General features: G+C 38.5%; 1 protein-coding gene across 2 annotated transcripts in view; it reads right to left on the minus strand.

The window, feature by feature from the left end:
- MAP3K20 (mitogen-activated protein kinase kinase kinase 20) overlaps nucleotides 1-3,644 on the minus strand; it is a 219,088-nt gene extending 215,444 nt beyond the window's left edge. The window contains exon 1 of one of the 2 annotated variants that reach the window (XM_074215694.1): nucleotides 3,537-3,644. The gene's annotated coding sequence lies outside the window, so the exon portion shown is untranslated. The remainder of the gene's footprint in view (nucleotides 1-3,536) is intronic. The other variant, XM_074215696.1, reaches the window with a different exon arrangement.
- Nucleotides 3,645-12,782: the final 9,138 nt, after the last annotated feature.

A 12,782-nucleotide genomic window follows, 5' to 3' on the forward strand; every position in this document is an offset into this window, starting at 1 on the left:
AAATTTATAATAAATTGTAAAGAAACTTCTGACCTATAGAATTTCCTCACCTGAGGATTTTTTCTAGATCAATAAAATCCCAAATCTGGCCTTTATCCCTAAACAATTTGTGCCAGGAAAAACTAGAACAAGTCCCAAATATTAAGGAAATCCATCTAAACTTCAGATATTTATTACTTTCCTCCCAAACCAGGTATGGCTTTCTAGTAATAGTTGATAAATTTGAAGAATGTATGGACTGAATTTTTCAATGACATAAGTATGTAAGATCTGCGAAGACAATGGGATAGGGTCCATAGCTCAAAAGAATGTCACCTCCCTGAATCAATCTATCCAAGTCAGACCAAAATTTACCTTGACTTTTCTTTGGTAGACAAGAAAAATTGACAAACTGTATTGGTTGTAAGAAAATGAAAAACAGATCATTTAAATGACTACTTTTGGTTCTAGGAGTATAGCATTTAGATTATCTTGTTCTAAGAATTTTAGGTCAATTTGCACAAATATCTCCCTCAAGACCTGAAATTCCTTCTTCTTTTTCTTCATAACCTGGATTCACAAGCTCATCAGATACTTCTTTAGAAAGAATCCAATGTCTACTTTGCTTTTGCACTCAACACTGTCTTTTTTTTATTGTTCTTCAGTTGTGACTGACTCTTTTTGACCCTTTTTAGGGTTTTCTTTGGATTTTTTTTTTTTTTAGGTTTTGCAAGGCAAATTGGGTTAAGTGGCTTGCCCAAGGCCACACAGCTAGGTAATTATTATTAAGTGTCTGAGGCCAGATTTGAACTCAGGTACTCCTGACTCCAAGGCCGGTGCTCTATCCACTGTACCACCTAGCCACCCTTTAGGGTTTTCTTGTCAAAGATACTGGAGCACTTTGCCATTTCCTTTTCCAGATCATTTTACAGATGAGGAAACTGAGGTAAACAGGATTATAAACTTGCCAGGGTGACTTTTGTCTGAGACCAGATTTGAACTCAGGAAGATGAGTCTTCCTGACTCCAGACCTAGAGCTCTATCCAATTTGCCATTTAGCTGCAATGAACACTACAATAGCTTTATTTCTGGCTTCTCTTCCTATTATCCCCATTTTGTTTTCTCAAATGCTTTCCCTGATAATTAGATTATTCATCCCACACCCCTGATTACTTCAGTTTAAAATTTTGTAACCCTGTCAAAGTCAGTTTCTCTGCTCATTCCAGATAGGCACACTGCCAATATATTGCCAATAGCACTCACTCTTGTGCTAACTTAGAATACACAGGATTACTTGCCAAGTTTCCTTATTTGGAAAGAAGGTTCCTTGGTTCCCAAGATCTTTGACTATCCATTTTTAGACCAAAATCTTTGTACTTAATATTTGGATATTGCTTTTAGTCTTTAAGATAGCTTGACATTCCCTTCAATGGTAATGGAAAGCAAGTTAGTTACTTATTTACTTTAATGATAAAGAAAAATCTTTGCTGTTCAGTTAAATTATCATGAACTTGAAAAAATATACAGGTTTGCCAAAACTGAGGAGCTAAATATTAATTCTCCTTTCTCTGTTTAAAAAATTACAACAACACATTCACCTTAAGGAAATTAAACTCAAAAGGATTAAAGAAACCTAATATAAATATGTATATATATATATATATATATATATATATTACTCTTTAATTCATATATACATTTACAGAATTGTAGTGGAGTATATAGAAAGTATGCTGGACACGGAATCAAAAGTCATAGTTTCCATACCTGAAGATGCCCCCATATAGTTCCATGACCATAGGCAAGTTGCTTCAAATCTCTGGGCCTTATTCTTAAATGAGGGGGGTTGAACTCTATGATTTCTGAGTTACCTTCCAACTTATAGAAAATTCTGTAATTCTGTAAAATCTCTCACCAGTGTAGCATGAGCTTAGAACAAAGGCTCTACAAAGGACCAATGCTATAATTATAATGCAGTCATCTCTTTTGTCTTTGAAAATTAAAAAGGAATGAAACTGCCTGAAATGGACTTGCTATGCAGGAAAAAAAAGAAACTAGTTTTGAATGCCTTTATTGTCTGTGCCTTGCAGAAATGTTTCTAGGATATTTCAAATGAGGCCAAAAAGAGGAGTTTGAATTTAGATATTTTGAAATCAGCATGAACATTAAAATAAACATGTTTTAATAGAAAAAAGCCAATTCATGGAAAATCCCAACGATTTTTTTCTACAATAGGATGTCTACACAAAGCATGGAAGTTAATTATTGCCACGTTTTTTTGGTACGGTCCGATCTGTTGTTGTCAGCTTCACCTCATGACTAAAAACAATAGCAATAAATAGAATCATGCTGTAGGTAGAAGAGGAAGACTCCAAAACACTCCACAAATACCGATTCTTAAATCCGACAACTTATTGACAACAGCTTTATTTTTTGAGGGTAATTCAATATTATCAAAATATCACTGAAGTTTTACAAAGAATGAAAAAGACCAATCAGGTAAGGAATCCCATGGTGGTTGGTTTGCTAAAAAAGTAGGTGGGCTAATTCACTTGACAGGAAGACAGTCCCCGGGATCAGTAGGACCACACAATATTGCTTCCTTTTTGAAACTTGAAGAGGGGAGAAAACCTCTCAAAAGTTGAAGTGTAGAGAAGACACCAAACGTGGTTTTTCTTTTTTATAACTGTTTACGATCAGAGGAAAAGGCCAACGTGTCCTTTATACCGTCCTAATTTTGCGGTAATCTACAATTACGGAATGCATCCACTGTTACAGGAGTCTGAAGGGCAAGTAAAGTGCCCTATGATCTCCGTTTAGAGGACATGTTGCCCCAATTTGACAGGCGCAATGCTGTCTGAACAAAAGGCCAGTTACGAAGTCCTCTTGTTTGTTTATGTTTCTTTTACTTTCTGCAAGCGTACTCTTTCCAAAGAGAGAAAAGGTGAGGTGCATAAACAGGGAGAACCCGGTGTCTCCCCAAAGCGGTGAGGACCAGAGCCAGGGAGGGGAGGGCGAGAGAGAAGGAAGGCCGGCGGAGAGGAGGCAGAGGGAAAAACTGTCGGATCTGCAGGAAAGTTGGCGGCTTCCTCGGGCACGGCGGCGGGTCGCGCGTCCAGTTAAGCGCCCGGGGAGCCCGCAAAGCGCTTTAAGGATGGAAAAGGCAGAAAGGGGAGCTCGCTCCTGGCCCGCGGCGCCCTTCCAGGGGAGGAGCCGCCAGGAGCCTGCACTTTCGTGCGCGACACTTGGCCCGGCCCGAGCCCCAGTCCAGGCCGCCGGACGTGCGGACTCGGACTCCCCGGCAGCGCCGGGGCCGGCCGGCCCCCTTCTGTCCGGGGCGCCGCTCCCCACTGGCTCCCCAGGGGTCGGCGCCCCTCCGGGCCGTGCCCCCGCCACCCCGGCTCCCGCTCTCCGGAGGGGCCCCCTGCGGCCTCCCCGTCCCCGGGCGCACGCCGCAGTCCCGGCCCGGGCCTACAAGCGAGGGGCCCGGTGACAGCGGGAGGATCGCGCCCCACGGCGGGCCCGCTTCTCCTCCCCCCAGCCCCCGCGCCTCTTACCTGCCTCCCCCTCTGCACCTGGCGCAAAGGAGCGGGCGGCCGGGGGAGCCCGAGCGCAAGCCGAGGGTCCGAGGCGGCGGGAGCCCAGGCGAGCGGCGGGAGTGCGGAGAGTCTCCCACGCTTCCGCTTCATGTCACGGAGTTAAACATTCCGCCTCTCTTCCCCGCGCCAATGAGCGAGCCACGGTCTCGGCAACAGCACCACCTACCCTCTGGCAGCGGCTATGACCCCGGCCCGGACCGCGGGACCGGCCACTGGCCGAGCTTTGCCCCCAGACCCCTCCACCGCCCCGGGAAGAAAGAGGGCAGCGGGCCCCTTCGGGGAGCCGCTCACCCGGGTCTGCCTAGCCCTGCAGCAGGCTCCCGTCCTTGCACACCAGCCAAAGCCATCCCCATGAGCCTCCCAGCTGAGACCCAACTGAACTTTTCCACCTTGCCATGATGGAATAAAAACCACTCGAACCCCAAGCCATAGAGGGCTGAAGCCTTGTTCTAGAGGAGAGAAAGGTGAAGGTTCAATAAGTCCCCTCTGAGTTGGTACTTTCACGAAGGCTCACCAAGAAGAAACCCATCCATCCATCCCTCATCCTGAGCATTCAGATGTAAACTTGACATTGGAGGATCTTCCTAATATTCCGGGATACTTCTTGAACGATTTCTAGTTATTGACTTTGTTGTTATCCTTTGTTTTCTAAGAGGACCAATCTCGACCCGTGACATCGTGGACTTGTGCATGAATTGAATTGAAGTGGGCCAGTTGCATAAATTCACCAGGGTCATTTTCTCTTCCAGTCATTAAGTCCAATGACACAACAAAGGTTCAGACCACTAGTGATGACCCTGGATGCAGTGGATGATCTTGGTGTCTTTGATGTCTGGTCCAGCTCTAAGCATTCCACAGTGTCTGCTTCAGCCACTTTCATGATCTATTGGGATAAATTATTCTCATATACTCATTCTGTTGGGGGAAGTCTTCACATGTGGGGGTAGATATTTCCCTAACTCATCAGTTAATTTGAGGACCATCAGTTCCCTCAACCTGGTTTAGCCCATCCGCTGAAAAAGTTTATCGGGTGTGGTCTACGCATGCTATATAGCTGCTTGGAACCACACAGGCTGAGTGGAAAGGAAGACAACAAAGGTGGATATGAACAGCCCTGGAAAGGATTTGACAAACCCTCACACCAGAGATGCTAGTCCTCTTAGAACATCCTATATAACCCAGACATTGAGTGAAATACCTATGGAACACCCAGGTCATCTACTCAAAAGTCTGAAAGGATGAGACTTGAGGGAAAGGAGATAACTTCTATCTAGGCAACAGTTGTAACCAAAGAAATAATAAAGGGAGAAATGAAGAATGGGGAATATGGATTTGGGAATCTTTTGCAGCTGCAGAAATGGGTGAGATTTCTAAGGGAGACAGTTTAAAGAGAGAAAAATCACAGGATCATCCATTTAGAACTGGAAGAGACCTTAGAGGCCACTGAGGCCATCCCTCTCCTTTTATGGACAAAAAAATCTGAGGTCCAGGGAGGCTAAATGATTTGCTTAAAGATGGAAGATATAACAAATATTACAGGTCTTCTGACTCTGGAGTTATTTGCTTTTTCTGCAACATTAGAATGAGAATAAAGTCTTATTAATTACCTAGATATGTACTCTCAGGGACACAAGACAATTCAGGAAGAATACTTTGCTCATGAGTACATAATAAATGTTTCTCAAATTGAATCAAATAAATAAATGTTTAATATGTAATTCATATTGTGATTTAAAAAAAAAAGCAATGTTGTTGTCTGTCAAACTCTCCATGACTCCACTTTGGGGTTTTCTTGGCAAAAATACTGAAGTGGTTTGCCATTCCCTTCTCCAACTCATGTTACAGATGTGAAAACTGAAGTAAACGGGGATAAGTGACTTGTCCTGGGTCACACATCTAGTAAGTGTCTGGAACCATATTTAAACTCAGGTCTTGACTCCAGACCCAGAACTTTATTCACTATACCATCTATCTGCCCTAGGCTCTACACTAAATGCTATGGAGGAATACAACAAAATATGGCATGACTCCTGCCATCTGGGCCTCACCAACTAGCTAAAGAGATAAAGTGCAGAGTCATGGAGTGTCAAGTAGCAACACAAAACCACATATGATTAGTACCAAATAAGTGGTATAAAGAGTATGTGCTCTTGGAGGCAATTGGGTAACCTACTATACAAAATAACTGACAGAATCAGGAAGTTGAGTTTGAATCTAGCTTCAGATACTAGGAATATGATCCTAGACAAATCTTTTAAGTGCCTTCAGTTTCCTATCTACTAATTATTACTGTTTAGTTTTTTCAGTCATATCCAACTCTTGTGACCCCTTTTGGGAGTTTTCTTGGCAAAAATATTAGAGTTGTTTATCATTTCCTTCTCCAGCTTACAGAGGAGAAAACTGAGGCAGACCGGATAAAATGATTTACCCCGAGTCACCCAGCTAGTATCTGAGGCCAAATTTGAACTCACATCTTCATGACTTCAGTCAGGTCTGGTGCACTATCCACTGTATCACCTAACTGCTCTAAATATTATTATTACTGAAGTATAAGGATGAAATGGCTCTCCTTAAGACTAGAAAATGATGAGAGAAAGTTTTCTGGAAGAAGTAAAACTTAGAGTAAGGGAAGATATGCCTAAAAAAACAAATAATGAATAAAGAGTTCCCAATGTATTGGAAAAAGTTAACATCTTAAATATACTTTGAAAACTAAATTCTCTTATTTTAACCCATATAACTCATTTTAACCCATACTGGGCTGCCTTAATGACCATGAAGCTTTTTATAAAATATATTCTCATTTTTGCAATATTCTTAATCCATATTCAATCACTTTCCTATTCATCTGTTCTTGCTTCCTCCTATCACCTCTCCCCATAGTAATAATTTAAGACAATCAAATTGGCCAGAACAAATGCACAATACTGAAGCATATCTCTATAAACACATATCTCCAAATTATTTGACAATTAGAGGAAAGGTTAGTTTTGTTTCCCCAACTAGATTGTGAGTTCCCTCCTTCCAAGATAAAGACTACATCTTCAACAATTCACCTTATGAAATATTTATTTAAAATACGGTGTCCATTGTAATTATTGTAACCAAGACCTTGGGTGAGATGCAAAGTTCCATTAAAATGAACCTTTGTGGAAATCACACACACATCTATGGGTACATACATACTTGCACCCATATATTCAACATATGCATGTGTTTATAATATATATATATATATACATAGCCAAGATAAAACCATGCATAAATATTATATTTCAATATCTACTTATGGAACTTAGAACCATGTTAAACACACAATTATACTCAAAATATTTGTTGATCAATATAATTTTCCAATAACTTCATGACATACATATCACTCTCTTCATTCAGTTTGTTACCTAATTCATCTTAAAATTAACCTGATTCACTAATCTTAAGGACAAATAAGGGTTAGTGTTTATTTCACAGTTTACTTTGCTTTTTCAATCTTTCAATTTTATTATTAGCCACTGTTTAATCATCCCAGTCTCCTTAGGTTAATCAGAGAGTCTGTGTTAGTTTCAAAACTAAAAGGAACTTAACCAATCCTTGCTTATGAAACACTTCAAATGATTCCAATATTTTATAAAGTTCACTGTCATTAATAGGGCAAAGTGTCATATATAAAATCTCATTATGGTAGAAGGATAAGTAAATTAGAAGAGAAAAAGCTATTTAAGTATTCTTTCTCTTACTCTCTAGCAATAATGGTTGGTGCAAGCTCATACCCAAAGGCACCTTCTCTAGCCATCACAGATAGTCATCTCAGATTATGGTACATGTAATTCTGTGTCTGGCTCCTAACCATAAATTACTGGGCAAATATACAAAGGATGGCATTTGAGTTCCTTTGCATTCCTGAGATCCTGGGAAAATCACAGCTCATAATTATATATTTTAAAAGGAGTCACCGTGGATTTAAATAATGTTATTTATAAAGGATAAAATAGAATAAATAGAAATAAATACAACAAATAAATAAAAGGATAAATGGAAATTTTTTTTGTTATCAGTATTATATTCAGTTGACATAGTTATTTTTTGCTTATTTAATAGTGCCCTGTAGCTTAATTTTTCTTATTTAATAATGCCCTGTCTTCTTTAACATATAGATTTTGTCCACATTTTAAATCTTTGTTCATGCACATGTCATTTTTAACCTTTGCCTTTGTAAAGGTATAGGATATATGAAATGTTCTCCTTCTCTGATAATCTATATTTTCACCACCTTAAAAATATAGACACAAACTCAAATTCTCCAGGAATCTTCAACTATTGATCCATCATGAGTCTGTTCCCCTCTCTAGTCAGAATTTTTTCAGAATGTATATTGTTAGTTTCTATTTCATTCATTTTCATTTGGTGGTTTATAACTTCCTGGGCAAGTCACTTAACTCTGTCTCAGTTTGCTCATCTATAAAAATGAGATGGAGAAGAAAATGGCAAATCATTCCATTATCTTTGTCAAGAAAACCCTAAGTGAAACCATGAAAAATCAGGTATGACTGAACAAGAAAAACAAAATACTTTCTTCAGCTTATATAAGTGTATGTGTTCTCAATTATGTATTTTATTTCTATTTATTATGTATCCTATATATATGTGTATGTGTGTGTGTGTGTGTGTGTAAATGTGTTTTTAAAAAATCTTTTGTGTTTCATCATAGTGTAGGCATTCAATAAATATTGCTAAGTGGCACCATTGTAAAATAAACCAAAAATCATTCAATTAAATGCAATGATTATATGCATGGCACTGTGCCAGGCTCTTGATATGAACAAATATTTTTTACATGATCTAGTCCTGTCCTCCAGGAGTTTACTTTCTATGTTAGTAGGAATGAGCATAGACAAGAATAATTCAAATTAGGCAATAATGGGGGCAAAGGAGCAATTCAGACATACTACTCTAGGAAAATTTGAGGAAGGAGAGACTATAAGCCAGGGAGAGGAGCAGCAGGAGATAGAGTGGGTATCACTGACAGATCAAGCATTGTCATCATTCTAGCTACATCCAAATCACTCAAAAGGAAAGGACACGGGAGGTCCATTGTTCTAAGGTAGTGCCTTCATCATCATGTATCAGCTTTCCTCGGAGTTCTAACTCCAGAATTTTAATTATAAAATCAAATTGAGGTTACAACCTATCCAAACCTTTCCTCCTCCCTTTCTGTCAACCCTGCCAATCTGGTGTCTTTATATTTCCTTTTTCTCTTCCCTGCACACCCAGGAAATTGCCAAATCTTTCAATTCCTTTCCTTGAGAATTGCCAGAACCCTAATTATCTTCTAGCTTAACCTTTTCATCAGTCAGTTCTCCAGACTATGGTTTTTCGCCTTCATTCAATCCAAAGGTTATTGTCACAATTATCTTCTTCATTGCCTTCAGATACAATGTGGTCTAATTCATATTATCTGTGCTCAGATTAGCAGCATGAAATTCAAGTTATCTCCCCACTCCTAGCTATTCCCACAGCCCTAACTTCCCCTTTCCTGATCTTAGACCAGCTTCCCCTGATGCCTAGTCTGATTCTGCAGTCCCTTTCCTTTCCCCTCCCCAAAATCAAAAAATGTTTGAGTTGAAAAAGACTTTACACATTAGGTAACAGGCACTCAGAGGGTAAATGCCTAAGGATACACAGGCACAAAGTAGCCAAGCTAGCATAACTATGTCCCCCTTTGGACTCTGTAGAGTTCTTTCTTCCTTGCCTTTTCCCTATCACCACCTCCATCTTTACTGTCATGGGATCTGCGGATGGATTTCTCATTGCTAACTCACCACCTCATAACTGATGCCCAATGATAAAGCTTATCTTTCCAGCTGTGTGTTAGCTTATTCTCCATCATCCTCTACCATGAACACCAATGGTCTCCTTCTCTAGAACTAATAATCAAAAGGTGACTGTAATATGTCTTCTATTACTGAATTTCATCACTATGCTATCCTGTTGTTCCCCAATAGATGTTGTCTGCTCTCCTTTTACCTTTAAAACACTGTTTAATGTTATCCTATTAGCCTCACTGTCACTTATTTTCCTAACTGCCATGGCTTCTCACCCCTGATTTTGCCCAAAGTACGCCTGTTACTTCATTCATTCCTGGTTTTTTACACTTATCCCATGCTGGTTCTCTATGTTTATCCCTCCAGGGAGTTTTGCCAGGACTGGTCTTAGTTAACAGTTTTACAAATGATCTGAAAGAGGGAGTTCACAGCAACATCTCTGGGTTTATAGATAATACTGAGCTCTTCCTGGCAGTGAATTCCAGGCCAAGAAGCCAAAGATCTCCAGGGAGGCCCTGAAAGGCTATTTGAGGGGGTTGGAAAATGGCAGGTGAGCTTAAACACAGGCAAGTATAGGGTAATGCATCTATGGAAAATCACCCTGGCTATAAAATAGGTGTGAACTGATGAAGACAAGTGAGGGCTCAGGGCAGGGATGTCAGAGTCATTGTTCATTCAGAACCTCACCCTACTTATAATTATAGCCAGAAAGGTTAATAAAGTTTCATCCTACAGTGCCATTTAATGACAAAATCAAGATCCTTCCATAGCTCAGCCATGGACCTCAACAGAATGATACTTCTTAAGCTTTAATGTTCTACTTCCTTCTGAAAACTCATTATTCTACCACAAATCATCAAATACTTAATCAATTCACTTGCCACGATTTCTAACAAACTCTTATTCCTACAATTATTGCTTATTTCTACAAGTATTGCATTTACATATATGATATTTTCATGACTTCAAAGATATCTTAAAGGGCATGTATTGTTTCTGATAGTACACCTAAAATTACTAAGAGATATTAATTAATCCACCCAGGGGAGACAACATTTTATATAGTTGACTATATATATATATGTATATATGTTTATGTATATGTATACATGTATGTGTATATAAAACAATACTAGATTAGAAAGAGAAGATATAGAATATAACAGAAATTGAATTCTTTATTAGAATATTTTGAAAAAAGCAACTTAAATGTCCAAGACATTCATTTGAGATGTCCTAAGCAAGGTGGAGTAATGTTAACTCATTATTTAGAAAGCATAATGCAGTATTTCCTAAGTGGTGATACATGGAAACTTGGTGATCAAAATAATGTGTAAAGTAATGTTGGATAAAAGCAATTCACTGCTATTTATATTTAAACTTACTTTAAAGCATGATATATATACTTTACAATTTCAATGAATTTATGACTTTATCAATATAGACTTTTCCTATGCTGATGATAGCAGTCCTCCAGGCCTCTAATCTAATAGATCGGACATATGCAATCAAATAAGAAAATTAGCTAGTTTTGTAGAGAACGTGAATGGCCTGAATATTACAGAAGTAATTCTGACATATTAAAATAATGACAGGAGATTTTCTTACCCCTTTGTTGGCTTTTAAAGTAAGATTTGTTGAAATAAATGGACAAGAATTCCGATCTATATCTATATCTATATATCTATATCTATATCATCTATATCTATCTCCATCTCCATCTCCATCTCCATCTCCCTCCCTATCTCCATCTCCATCTCCATCTCCATCTCCATCTCCATCTCCATCTCCATCTCCATCTCCATCTCCATCTCCATCTCCATCTCCATCTCCATCTCCATCTCCATCTCCATCTCCATCTCCATCTCCATCTCCATCTCCATCTCTATCTCTATCTCTATCTCTATCTCTCTATCTCTATATCTATGTATTTATATATATTAGGAACTCTAGCAGCTAGGACAAGCATGAGATCTTCTGTAGCTGTTAAGAGGATGACTTTCTCTTAAGCACTTTGTAGATTTCCAAATGTGATACAACCTGATCTCTTCCTATCAAAAGCTGAGCCCTAGCTCATTGTCCATCTGAACCTCTTTTCCAAGTTGCATCTATTTATGAAATAACTCAGTGGACTTTTAATCCAACTTTATGCCATAATGCTGACAATGTAAATTTTTCATTCGCCTTGTTTTTCAATTGAGTATGAATTTCCTTGAAGATACTTTGTAATGTTGAGGGGGCGATTCAATAAGAATAATGTCACTTCCAAATATGATAAATTTTAGTGCATCTTGTCATCAATAGGAACTTGAATTCTTTATGGACCCAATGAGATTTCTTCCATAACAATAGAAAATAAATATTAATTGAGATTATTGAACAAGGTTACCTCAATAGTTGTAACTGACATAGAACCTTCTAAGTTTTGAATATTAAACATGAGAGTCACTTTGATCAAGTCTTTAAAGCTTAATTTTGTTCAATCAATTCAAGGCTTTTTGAAGAAAAAAATAGGAAAATAAGCATAGTACTACTGTATTCCCCATTCTTCCCATTTGTATAACTATGAGGATGTGAACTATTATAGAAAAATATTCTGGTAAAGCTATTTTCTTGTTTTCATTAAGGATACTCTGCATGAATTCATGTTTTGAGGGGACCTTAGAGATCTAATCCATCCTTCTCATTTTGCATATTAATAAATTCAGTCCTATAGAAGTAAAGATTACCTCATAGTGGTAGAGTAAGGATTTGATTGTGGGTCTTCTGATTCCTGAACTCTTCCCACAGTATACACATAGAACATTCTAATTTTGTATGCTTAAGAAAGCATCCACATAGTTAATAACAGCAATACTAATGCTTGGCATTTAAATAATATTTTAAGATTCTAAAAGTTATGTATATATATTAACTCATTTGAGTTTTACAATACCTTGTGAAGTAGGTTCTACCCATTTTACAGATGAACCTGAGATTAAGAGAGTTTAAGTGATGTGAAAGGTCCATCTAGCTAGTCTAAGGCAGGATTTAAACTCAGGTCTTCCTGACTTCAATTTAGAACTGTTTCCCACTTCACCAAGTTGAAGTTTAGCAGTTCTTGATGTGACCACAGTCTCCTAAAAGCAAGGCTTTTTAATTTTTCCTTTCTGTGCACTCTTACCCTCTTTTGAGACATCTCAGAAACTGATTTTAAGTGTCTTTGAACTTTTGCTTCACTTACCATTTATTTGTTCTGAATATCTTTCGTCAGTACTTCCCACCTTCATCTTTAAGTATTTTTGGCACTAAACACATTGCATGTTGAGGTGGTAGAATTTTAATGCATGGTTCTACTATCAGCACTAATTAGATTAGACCATTATAGAAATGCTGACAGATC

The sequence above is a fragment of the Macrotis lagotis genome, chromosome 1 (assembly GCF_037893015.1).
Source record: "Macrotis lagotis isolate mMagLag1 chromosome 1, bilby.v1.9.chrom.fasta, whole genome shotgun sequence".
Lineage (NCBI taxonomy): Eukaryota > Metazoa > Chordata > Mammalia > Peramelemorphia > Peramelidae > Macrotis > Macrotis lagotis.